Source organism: Ciconia boyciana, chromosome 1 (assembly GCF_034638445.1).
Source record: "Ciconia boyciana chromosome 1, ASM3463844v1, whole genome shotgun sequence".
Taxonomy (NCBI): domain Eukaryota; kingdom Metazoa; phylum Chordata; class Aves; order Ciconiiformes; family Ciconiidae; genus Ciconia; species Ciconia boyciana.
Window position 1 is genome coordinate 90,189,351 of NC_132934.1, and position 13,024 is coordinate 90,202,374.

Genomic DNA, 13,024 nt, shown 5'->3' on the forward strand with positions numbered 1-13,024 from the left:
AGGCTTTTTTTGAGGCACAAGTTCTGTGAATTTATTGGGTTTTTTTCACTTTGTCTTTTAACAAGTAGATACGGGCAAAGGGGATGCTTCAATGACAAAAGCCTGGGATGGGCTACAGGGAAAAGCAAGCACTGCTAATTCACTGTGACAGCATCAGAATCACATATGGATGCCAAATTGAAATGCTTCTCCGCTCATTCCCACCCCTCACCGATCAATACTTGGCAGGCTCAAAAATGCTCCAAATACCTATGCTGCTTGTTCTCACTGCCACACGTTCTCACATTAGACTTGGGCCTGCACTTCATATCAAGTAAGTTAAAGGTTTATATCCTTTCCAAACTAAGCATAGCATTGGATCATGTCCAGTGGTTTATCAAGCCTGATATCTTTTTTCCATTTGTGGCCAGACCAGACATGTCAGAAAAAGGCAGATAGCTTTTGCTAGAAACAAGTTCTCTCAACCTGGGAAGAGTTTTGAAATCCAAAATTATTTACAACCTGAATCGTTTCAGGCTCCAGTGTAGCATTTCCAAAGAAAGTGATCACTCCATTATCAGTAGCTGAGGATGCAGGACATTCTGAAAAATGCTCATATTATGATGCTGCAACCCACCATTGACCACCTTCAACTAGCAAATTCACAAGAATCCAGTCAGTTTTGCAGCTGTTGTTAGAAAGCAAGCCACTGCGTAGCAAACATAAATCATATAGCAGGGCTTCTAGTACTGCCAAGATCACTAGCATTGCCACACATTGCCAAGTGCGGTGAGCTGTTCAGGAAGTCTGGAAATTTCCAAGTTCATAATGGTCAGCTCAGAGGGTGGCAGGGGGCAGGAACCTGGGAGCCCTAGCTGCATCAGCTCTGAGGCTCCCAGGAGAGTTGACCGAGATGTTGGGCAGGAAAACTGGCATTTTGAGTTCTAAATCCATGTACTGTCCCCTGGAAGTTCACTGAAATAGTGCAAGTTCAGTGCATCACGATTTAAACATAAAATATTTCATTAGACCATTTCCAAGCATCTGCAAAGGGTATCTTTCGTCTATCACTATGTTTTATCCATCACTAAACTACAACCACTGATCTATTGTTTCAATCAGGATGTCCCACCATCTTGAAAAACTACCTGTGACCAACATTCATAAAAACAGGAGCCTTCCAGCACTTTTATTTATATGCCTAGGTAAATGGCCTGAATGCCAAAAAGGAAATACTCAATACCAAGAAGCTCTTACTGATTTAAACACATGGTTAGAAGAACAGCATCTGGAGAAAACATGATGTTTGGCAGAGCACAGTGCAACTGGAAAAACATTTAGCATTGGAATTCTTGGCAGGTGAGAAAAAGCTGCCTCATTTTTGATCTCAGCATAGGTTTGCTTGGCTCTTGGTAGACTGATTATTTTCAGCTGTCAAGAAAAGGACTTTAAATCTAGAGGCACAATAACTCTAGGACAGACAGACCACAGCCGATATTTGCAAGAGCTAAAACAAGGAGCACGCTTGCAATGATGCTCCGTCTATATGAGGGGCTGAATCAGACTGGACCACAGCATTTCCAGGATCTGGTATTGTTTCCATGGCTGCCCTCCAGAGCACAAACAATGTTAGCTTGTATTATTTTTACACTTTGCTGTTGTGTCCAAACTGACCCCATTCAGAACTTATTGCTTGAGTCTATGGCAGTTTGAAGCAAATAGAATACATCTCCAGTGCTAAGTGAAAATAGTCACTCCAACACAAAATCACCTGAGAGAAAGAAGACTCAGACTGGCATCCCTGTTCATCTGCTTCATCCAGTGACTGACTAGTAAAAAACGTACAAGTGTTCGCTGGAGCCAGAACTAGAAACTAGGTCTCATATCTCACAGGCCAATGACAGCTACATACCCATAAGATCTATTGCTTTCTCTTGATGAAAATATAATCATTGCAGAACAAACAGGTCAGCTTCAGCAAGCAGTTGAGAAGGGTCTCCAGACCCAGAGAGCCTGGTTCTTGGGAGCTACTTCTGAGTGCTGGAAGATATATTTGTATGGGAGGGGAAGGAGATTAAAACAAAACAAAACAAAAAAAAGAGTGAAGAGGGTTGGACAACCACATTCTGCACGAGATTGAACCACATTAAAGCAGCTGTGGTTTTGTACGATCTTGGTTAGCAGTATGGCCAATCTACTGTAAAAGCTGTCTGATCAAACTTCTCAACTTGTGTCATCTCAAACACACAGGTAATAGATATCAAACTTACAACTAATAGGCGATCCCTAGGATATGTCAACTTGGACACTGTGTTGTGTTCCAAGTTAACATGGCATTGGGGAGAGGATGGAAAGGAGAAGCTGAAGAAGCAATCAGGATAAAGGAAGATTTTGTCAGTATACCTGTAGAAGTGTCTCAAGAAAAGCACAGGGAAAGGGCCAGACAACTGCATGCTTTGGGTGGGAAGAAAGGAGGGGAGGAGGGAATCATTGAGACTCTATAGTGCGAGGGCCCTGAGGGAAACAATTGCCATGAAGGAACAATTACTATACAGATGAGAATGAGAGCAGCAGCAGAAGGGAGAAAAGAGATGCTCTTTATTAGAAGTATGATATATGTACCACAAAGTAGATCAAGAGATTCAGCAGACAAACTAGTGAGAACCAGCCTCGTCTGAGGGAGAATGTCAACAGGGGCTTCAGTCAAGTCTTTTCAGAGAATTTCTAGACAGATCAGATCATGACCTGAATTGCTACACACTCCAACTTCAGTCACTGGAAAATGAGCTAACAGCCTCCAGTCCAAGCTGTGTCTGGCAAATACGTATGCTATTCTTTTAGTCGGCAACTTCTAAAAACTTGTCATCGTCAAGAGCAGGCAGCAGAAGAAAGGAAGAATGCAATTGCATTCTTCAAGCAAACACTTCCTCCTCTATCTTAGACCATAAAACTATACAGCTTTAAGCTAATCCCTGTAATCAACTGCCCAGCTCTTTCCACTTTATTGGCTGTTTTGTGCAGTCAAAGCCAAATTGCCAAAGGGAGAGGGTCAATCATTTGCGCTGCATCTGCTCCAGGCAGTGATAGGACATAGGGTAGATATTTAGGGCTAGAACTAGTTAAATGCAGATTCAGGGCACTGAAAGCAAGAGTGGGGGAGGAGAAACAATCCCGGAATAAAAGCACTGGGAATATGCAGAACAAGTTGCTTGGCCAGGCTAGCACATGAAGGAGCAAGCCATCTCTGTTCCTTGGGCTTTCATGGAGGGAGGGGAGGGCAGACAGATGTGTGTGTGTGTGTATACTTAGGAGGGGAAACAAGGTGAATAAAGCTAACCAGTCATCTGGTAGGAGAGGGCAGGACTGCTTCTCCACCATGCTGAGTTTGGGTCAGAAGGGAGGAGGAAGCGGAACAGCATTCATAGGAGCACAGGGTCATTCAGTCCAGTTCCTGCTATCAGGGACAATGAAGGTCTCGTCCGAGTGAACTTCTGCTCCATTCACTGCTCTTTAACAAACCAAAGGCTAGCAGAGAAAAAGTCCAAATGGCCACAGCTGTAATTCAAAATTTTAGAGAAGATAACGGACCCTCAATTCAAACAACCCAATATCCCTGAGAAAAGGCCACTCTGCAAGCACTTTCTCCTGCCCTTGTGCACACTGTTTCTGAAAGCCACACCATCCCAAAAGCTCACCCTCCCTATATACCATGCAAGGATCAAAGCATTAAAAATTAATTTCTGAGGAATTTTCAGTTTCTCTATGACATCTTCATGCCAATTTAACAGAGATGCACCCTGCCCAGCATCATCATTATAAACACTAAATTGAACATAACCCGTGATCTGGCAAACTCACACCGGCTCCATTTTATAGCTGGGAGTGGGGGTGGAGGGTTCAAGAAAGCAACAAACTTTGGTGAGAAAAAGTGACTTACCCAGAGCTGGTGCCAATTTCAGCTGTAGTATTCCAAGGTTCTGTCCTAATCACTGCATTGGTAGTGTATGCGTTGGCAGGGCTTGCAGAGGCTTGAGAGGATTTTTCTCCACTCTAACAAGGTGTTAAACATTTCAAAGTGAATATCAAACAAACCAGAAAGAGAGCTTGACCCCAACAGAATAGGGCCTATGCAAGCGCAAGACTCCCACTGCTATTTAAGAACCAATATACGGCAGGGTGGGTATTTGATACCCACTGCAAACGGGTCAGGATATGCAACACAGCTGGTGAGGTGCCTTGATACAGGTTTAAAATTGGAGGGAAAAAAACCCCAGTATGTGAAGTACAAGTAGCCACTTCCACTATCACAGAAAAACAAGGGTGACTGCAGAGCAGGAAAGCTGCACTGTAAAAAAAAATGCAGCATTGCAGGCTCAAGCTGGCAGGGCCGATCTTCACAAAGGGCAGTACAGGCATGCCGAAGGATGGAGCCCCACTGCCCTCCTGTCACACAAGGGAGCTCTGCACTGACCTGCATTTGGCTCCTTGATGTAACTGTAGACAGCATACTTCCTCTAACAGCTTCTACTTTTACTTGAGCCCTCATATTTGGGGAAGAGGAAGAAACTGTCAGTCAATTGCTAGGACTTGTGCAGAGGTAGTCTCTCCTATTTGGTGCACCCACCATCCAAAATGAGGTAGAGGATTTCTACCAAATCCAAGTGCTACTAATAGCTTTGGGAGGTGACAAAGCTTTGCAGGAGCTCTTGGAAGAAGCAGCAGTTGATCAAGAGAGGAATTATCCTACACTGAACAACTTCCTTTATCAGTAGCTTTTACTTGCACAAAGCGCCTGCATGCTGCTTATGCTTGTTTCTCTGCTTATGTTACGCACACCCAGCAGACAGCTCCATTGTGATGTTAGCAAAGGCATCACCTTGTCCTGGCATGGCTGGTAAACAGAGCAGCTGGAAGACAGGTTAGGGATCAGAAGTCTCATACTGCAAGATGCAGCATCTGAGAGCTAACAACGATCCTAAAAAAATAATAAATAAAACCCTCCTACATTAGAGCACTCCAGCTTTGGGATCTGGTCCATGGCTCAAACCATAGCTGAATCAAAATAAAGCTGAGCTAGATTTTTAATTGTTTCTGCACTTGCAAACTTCCAAGTAATCCCATCTGCATTGATCAGTCAGCCTTCCCTTCAATGAGTCCTCACAACATTCCCCATTGTAGTTTTCCCAAGCTACTGCACAGATTATACCAAGGAATATGCAAAGGAATGAACAAAATTGCCCACTTTTAGCTGCAGATTGCAGGATTGTCGTATTTTAGCTACCTTTCAGTAACAGAAGTGTGGAAGGGAAAATGAGTTTACTAGAAAGAGAAATAGCAAGAGTAAGTCACCCAAGAACCACTTTTCCAAGTATGACATTATATTACCTGCTGTTACCAAGTTTGATCAGTAAGTTGAGGTTCCCCCTCCTCCCTGCAGCAAGGATTGTTCTTTGAAGGTGCTCTTAAGTAAGTAATAGATCAGGATTAGAGACCTTTATTCACCAAGACAGAGAGAATCTGACCACAAGTACTTGTCTTGTTTCTGTGTAACCAACAAGATGCAAGATGACAATGCTGGAAAAGGCAGAGTTGAGTCTCTCTCTCAGAAGTGCACTGCTTGGAAATAGTCTAGGAGTCCAGTAGAAGTAAGGTATCTTTAGTTAAATTTGAGCCTGGTGCAATTTGGAATAACTGAGTAATTTTACCTGATAACTGCTTGGTAGCTGGCAGGCAATGCTTACTACTGCCATCTCAACACCAGTACTGGCTGATATCGGCAAGGGACAAGCACATTTCTCAACATGTCCCTGCTTTCAAGGGATGGCACTTTAGTTCCACACCTCCCATTTGATGACTTCCAGAGGTGTATTCCTCTTGTCAGCGTGAAACATTACTGACAGCAGAAGCATCACAAAGCAAATATTAGAGCTACACCGACCAAAAAAAAAAACCCACCCAACAACAAAAAACAACTTGCAGCCACGTGAACCACAGTCCTTCCCATATATAATTTGCGGCCCCTTCCCCTATTCTTGGTCTCTCACCCTGTTTTTCCCTTATCTTGGCCCAACAAAGAGTACAACGTAATGGCTTGGTAGTCAAACAGGCTCCAGTTACTGCAAGATACAGCCAGTTCCCAGACAAAGCATAGGCAAGCAAAGCTGCATTTAAGAGCAGCCCAAGTTAACGCAGTTTCAGAAGAAAGGTGCACTGATGTGCATCAGCCCTGTGAATCAGGCTGCTCACAGAAGCACTCCTTATCCTCGTGTAGATAACAACCAGCAAAGGCTTTCAGGCCAGTAGTTCCCTGCAGCATGTAGCTGAAACCTATTAGAGAGGAGGGAACAATAAATTTGAATGGCTACGAGTGGAACTATGCTGAACACATAACTAGACACATCTGAAAAACTGGGCCTTCAATTATCACCTCCATGGTGAAACAGCAGCACAAATATTTTACTTTAGTTTTCACTAAGTGTCTCAAGTACCAGAAATAAGAGTAAGGCTCAGAAGAAATTGGCAATAAACAAGTACAAAAGATGGACTTCATCTGGTAACTTTAGATCAATGGATGAACAATACAAGTGATTTGGGATGGTGGTGTATGCTTCATATATTCTAATTAGTCATTCTAGAAAGGCTGCTGATGAAAACACGTGGTGTTGAAAAGACTTCAAAATACCTTGTTTAAAGCTTCAGGAGATTCTAGAAAGCATATGACAGATTAATCATGTCACCGAAATTGGGAATCAAACTCCTTAACACCAATGTAGTATTAAGAAGCAGGCATTCTTTATTACGGTGCCGGATGCACAGGGGATCATTCCACCTAGTGTGCATACTGCAGGTTATATCAGCCGAAACTTATATTGTCCAATTACATACATATGCATCACATTTCCCAGAATGATCATACATATTCACTCTGTTTCCCAAAACTAATTATCATATTTGCATGGTCATTACGCACGCATCCTTAAACTCCGAGGGGCTTCCGTGGGGGTCTCTGGTGGTCCCTGGTGGTCGTACAGGTGTGTCCTTTAGTTGACCCCTTCTTCTGGACATGCGCAATCCCACCTTGCTTATGTAACTTGCTCCCCTTCTTCATGGTGCATGGTCCCTAACAATGATTTGGCACCCTTAACACAAACCAATTATTCTAGCCACCCTCGACTCTTTGTCCAGATGGGCTGGGGCTGTACTGGGAACATAGCAGCATGTCTGTACTACTCCTTGTCCAACTGTCTTTGGGCACAGTAGCATATCCATAGCCATAGGTGTACAAACACAATATTAAAGCATTGTCTACCCTACTCCTATCTCTATGTTGCTTAGTTACAAAAGAACAAACTAATCATTTTGGTTACATCTGGTTACATTTCCCCCCTTTGGAAGTTTTGAAATAATAATCTTTTCAATACTTCCACTCTTAATCTTTCATATCTCAATATAAGCAGGTGGCTTCTCTCCCAGCATCGGTGTATGATGCTTCATCACTGATTTTAAAATTGCTACAGAGTTCCTACACATTGTCTGTGTCAACATTTTATTTAAACAGTGATAAACCAAACAAATAATCAAAACAACTGTAATCAAAATAATTATTGTCTGTAACAACTCAGTTATCCATCCTTTAAGAGGAAATCCAAAATGTTCCAAAATTTGGCCTAACCAATTTGTTTGCATTTCACTCCTTAAACCTTGAGTCTGCTGTGCCACCCTCTTCATATCATCTATTTGTTCATTCAAAGCAGCTGTAACACTTGGGATGTGCACACAGCAATCTTGATTTCTGTAAATCCACAATCATCGCTTCAATTCCCCCATGTGTTTCTCTATGTTCTTCCTATTTTTATCATTATTTGTGGGGTAACTATGACTTGCTGGGTGGGTGTTACCCACCATCCATCCTCATTTTCTACTGCTCTCAACTATTCTGCCAATAATCTATCCAATTTACCAAAATTTGGTTTTAGGGTTGGAAGTTTTACCTGTTTTACTGGTACCAGGGCAAGGATGCTTTGCTCCACTGCCTCTCTAGCAGTTTTATCAGCCAATCAGTTGCCCACATTTACCACGGTTTGTCCAAATTGATGTGCTTTACAATGCATTACCACTACTTCCTTGGGCTGCTGGATGTCCTGGAGGAGTTGGAGAATTTCTTCCTTGTATTTAATGGGCGATCCTTGAGCTGACAACAGTCCTCTTTCCTTCCAGATAGCTCCATGTGCGCGAACCATGCCAAATGCATATTTTGAATCAGTCCAGATATTCACCCATTTTCCTTTAGCAATTCTCAGAGCTTGTCCTAGAGCCACTAATTTGCTTTCTATGCTGATGTTTTCACAGGGAGGGCTTCAGCTTTCATCACTTGGGTGGTGGTGACCACTGCATACCCCGCCATTCATTTTCCATCTCAGATAAAACTGCTTCCATCCGTAAACAGCTCCAAATCAGGATTAGGCAATGGTTCATCCTTCAGGTCCTGTCTGCTAGAATATACCTGTTCAATAGTTTGCAAACAATCACAGTGTAAAGACTCACCCATTTCCGAGCTCAAAAACACTGCTGGGTTCGCTGCTGTTGTAGTTTTAAGTTCCACATCATCCTGTTCCAAGAGAGTGACCTGGTATTTGAGCATGCGGCTTGGGGACAGCCAGTGCCCCCCTTTTTGCTCCAAGACAGAAATTACCATCTGTGGGACATAAACCGTAATTTTCTGCCCCATGGTTAATTTCCTTGCTTCTTGGATTAAGAGTACAGTTGCTGCCACCGCTCGCAACCATCCCTTGCTAACATTATCCAATTGCTTAGAAAAATACCCAACGGCCCATTTCCAGGTTCCTAATTTTTGAGTCAACACACCCAAAGCAAGATGTTATCACTTATGTACAAACATTCAAAAGGCTTTGCTAAATCTGGGAGTCCTAACGCAGGTGCGGATGTCAAAGCCTTCTTCAGATTTTTAAAAGCTGTCCGACACTCAGGTGTCCACAACAGGTGATTCTCCTGGGATCCTTTCAAAGCTGCATAAAGAGGTCTTACTAACATCCATAATTGAGGATCCACAATCGACACCACCCGACCATACCCAAAAATGTCTGCAATTCCCGTATCGTTCTGGGTTTTGGAATTTGACAAATTGCTTCCTTTCTGCCTGCTCCCAGTCTCCTTTGTCCTTGTGAAATTTCAAAGCCTACATATATCACAGTCTCTTTCCCAATCTGGGCCTTGCTTTTTGATACTTGGTATCCTGCTTGTCCCAAAAAATTCAACAAGCTGATGGTCACTTGTAAACAGTCCTCTCGAGTCTCTGCTGCTATCAAGATGTCATCTACATACTGCAATATTATTCCTTCTGAATTTTCCTTTTTCCACACTTCAGTTCCTTTACCAACTGATTACCAAATATTGTAGGACTATTTTTGAACCCTTGAGGTAGCACCGTCCAGGTGAGTTGTGTCTTGCGTCCAGTGGTGGGGCTTTCCCAAAGGCAAATATGCCTGGCTATCTTTGTGTAGAGGTATGCAGAAGAAAGCATCCTTGAGATCAAGTACAGTAAACCACTTATGTTTTTCTTTTAAAGATGTCAGCAAGGTATATGGGTTAGCTACTACTGGGTGAATGTCTTGAACAATCTGATTCACGGCTCTTAAATCTTGAGCTAACCTGTATTCCTTGCCATTCTGCTTTTTCACTGACAATATCAGGGTATTATACTCTGATTCACACTCTATCGATAATCCATAATCCAAAAATTTTGTTATTAATTCTTCCAACCCTTTTCTAGCTTCCCACTTAATAGGATACTGTTTTTGTCTTACCAGTTTGCTTCCAGGTTTTAGAACAACTTTTACTGGTTCCGCCAATTTAGACCAACCTGGGATTCCGCTAGCCCATACCAAGGGTGTTACTGCACCCTCCACTTCTGCAGGAGTTTCTTCCTTCGGTCGTGGTGTGTTCTGTAACATAAAAATTCTCACTTCCACAGCTTTTGATTTGGGTATTAACAGGTGAGTCTCCCCATTTTTAAAAATTATTTGTGCATTCAATTTACTCAATATACCTCTTCCCAACAAAGATGATGGACATTCTGGCATATACAAAAATTGATGAGTTACTCATTGCTTTCCCAATTTGAATTTCAAAGGTTATTAAAACAGCTATTTTTCCTTCTGCCATGTTGCCCCAACAACACTTATAGTTTTATAACTAAACCCCCCTTTGCATATATTTAATACCAAATATGTTGCCCCTGCATCAACTAAAAATTCTACTTCATCATTCCCCAGCTTTAATGTAACCAGGCGTTCAGCTGGGGTTGACTCCCCTGGTCTCCTTCAGTCCTCATCATTCAGAGTCATCAACTTAATTGCCTGGAGCGAAGGATCCAATTCTCTCACTTTGGGACATTCCCTTTTCCATTGCCCCCTCTCCTTACAGACAGCACACTGATCTTCTGCCAGCCAGGGAGGTCTAAAGGGAGGTGCTGCTCCTCCTGGTGGTCCTCCTCTTCCCCTTCCCCTACCTATTCTTGCTTTCCGTCCTCTTCCTTTCCACATTTCAAACACCTTTTCCCAATGCTACAGGCAGAGCAACATCATCTTAAACTCTTATTCCTTCCCTGTTTTTTTCCAAAGTCAATACCATAGAATCTTGCGGGATAATCCCACACTGTTTTTGCCACTCTGGATGATTTCTTAAAGCGAAAAATAAAAACCTCATAAGGTATTTCATCCCATTTACCCTTCCGCCTACAAAACAGCATTAATTGCGAGATGGTATTATACTTCAGTGTACCATTCTTTGGCCATTTTCCCCCACTATCTAAAGTATAGAGTGGCCACCACTGATTACAATACTCAATCAATTGTTTCCAAGTTAATGGATCTCCTCCTAGATTTTTCCAGTGCCTTAATATACAGCCTAGAGGGGATGTTCTCAGGTCCCCCCTTTCCAGCAACTGCTGACTTCCCATTATAAAGTAATACAACACAAAAACATAGAGACTATATCCGAACACACAGCAAATTCATAGCTCCAATATCCAGACCAAAATTCAAAAACCAATATGACAACACAAAACCATAAAAACTATATCCAAACGCACAACAACTGCGTAGTTCCAATATCCAGACCAAAATTCAAAGACCAATAGCCAGTTGGGGACTCTGACCCCTTAAGAGGGACTCTAACCCACAACCTTATAGGGGACTCTAACGCCAACCCTTTAAGCCAGAGCTCCCCAGGCTTTCGCCTAGCAGAGATTAGCTACCTTAGGTACCTTTTTTAGCCCAACCCTGCGTAGCTTTCGCTGCACCTTACAGACAGGCAACCAACCCTTATTACCGGTATACTGAGAAAGAATGCCTTATTACCTTGTTCCAGGGGATCTTGCTCAGAATTCTTTGGTCCGGGGATGGGAGGCTCTCCCTGAGAATCCCTCGGTGCCAGCTGGAGGTCCTGCGATCCCTCGGATCCGTTGAAATTCAGAAGCAGAGTCCCATCTGAGGTGCCAAAACTGTCACCAAAATCGGGAATCAAACTCCTTAACACCAATGTAGTATTAAGAAGCGGGCATTCTTTATTACGGTGCCGGATGCACAGGGGATCGTTCCACCTAGCGTGCATACCGCAGGTTACATCAACCAAAACTTATATTGTCCAATTACATACATATGCATCACATTTCCCAGAATGATCATACATATTCACTCTGTTTCCCAGAACTAATTATCGCATTCGCATGTTCATTACGCACGCATCCTTAAACTCCAAGGGGCTTCCGTGGGGGTCTCTGGTGGTCCTTGGTGGTCATACAGGTGTGTCCTTTAGTTGACCCCTTCTTCTGGACATGCACAATCCCACCTTGCTTATGTAACTTGCTTCCCTTCTTCATGGTGCATGGTCCCTAACAATGATTTGGCACCCTTAACACAAACCAATTATTCTAGCCACCCTCGACTCTTTGTCCAGATGGGCTGGGGCTGTACTGGGAACATAGCAGCATGTCCATACTACTCCTTGTCCAACTGTCCTTGGGCACAGTAGCATATCCATAGCCATTGGTGTACAAACACAACATTAAAGTATTGTCTACCCCGCTCTTATCTCTATGTTGCTTAGTTACAGAAGAACGAACTAATCATTTTGGTTACATCTGGTTACAATCAGAAAAGATACTTAAGATGGTTGCATTTTTCTTTTGCAGTAAGCAATACAAGAGCAAAGGATGACTTTTGCAGTGGTCTGTGCCCAGGAAGGATGAACAGGGAGTCTGGCTGGATTATTGTTCTTAGCTCCATGTTGAGGAAGAGTAAAATGCAACATAACACAAGGTCTGGTAATATTATCTGCCATGTAGACCACCTGTCTCCTTTAGTATGTACACTTTAAAATACTGATAGATGAAGTGCTTTGGCATCTGCTCAAGGGACTAGGTATTCAAGGAGAATCTTTAAACTACTTTTTTTTTTTTTAAGCATATACAGAGGTATGAAAGCTCTGGTACCTAGCAGTTTAAAATGGAGCACTGATCCCCATTTCCCACAGTCACTTTTTTTCAGATTCAGACAATATTTTGTCACTGGACAGGGGACAGAAAATGCAGTCAAGCTATTTATCACCTCATTTCCAGGTAATGAAGACAAATGTTCAAATTCTGCCATTCCCTGCCAAGATGTTTAGACAGAAGCCCTGAGGACAGGGACTATGTTTTTGTGCATTTGCATAGCACTTTAAAGAAGGGGTGTTAAGTGCCCAGCTAGTGTTCATGGGAACTCGCGCCCCCCCCCAAATGTTAGTAACACTACCACAGACATTTTGCTATGCTAAACCCCCCAAAGTGTTTCCAGTCTTTCAACATCAATCAGCACAACTGACAACTGAAGCCAGTAGTAAATTGATTCTCACATTCCACTGGTGCTGGTTTTTGTTAGAAATGATTTGTGATAGATATGGTGGAATATATTGATTAGTACTGACAGTCCCAGTTTCCCAGGCGCTTTGTAGCGCTGCCATTCCAAAATGACCTGCTTTCCACCTT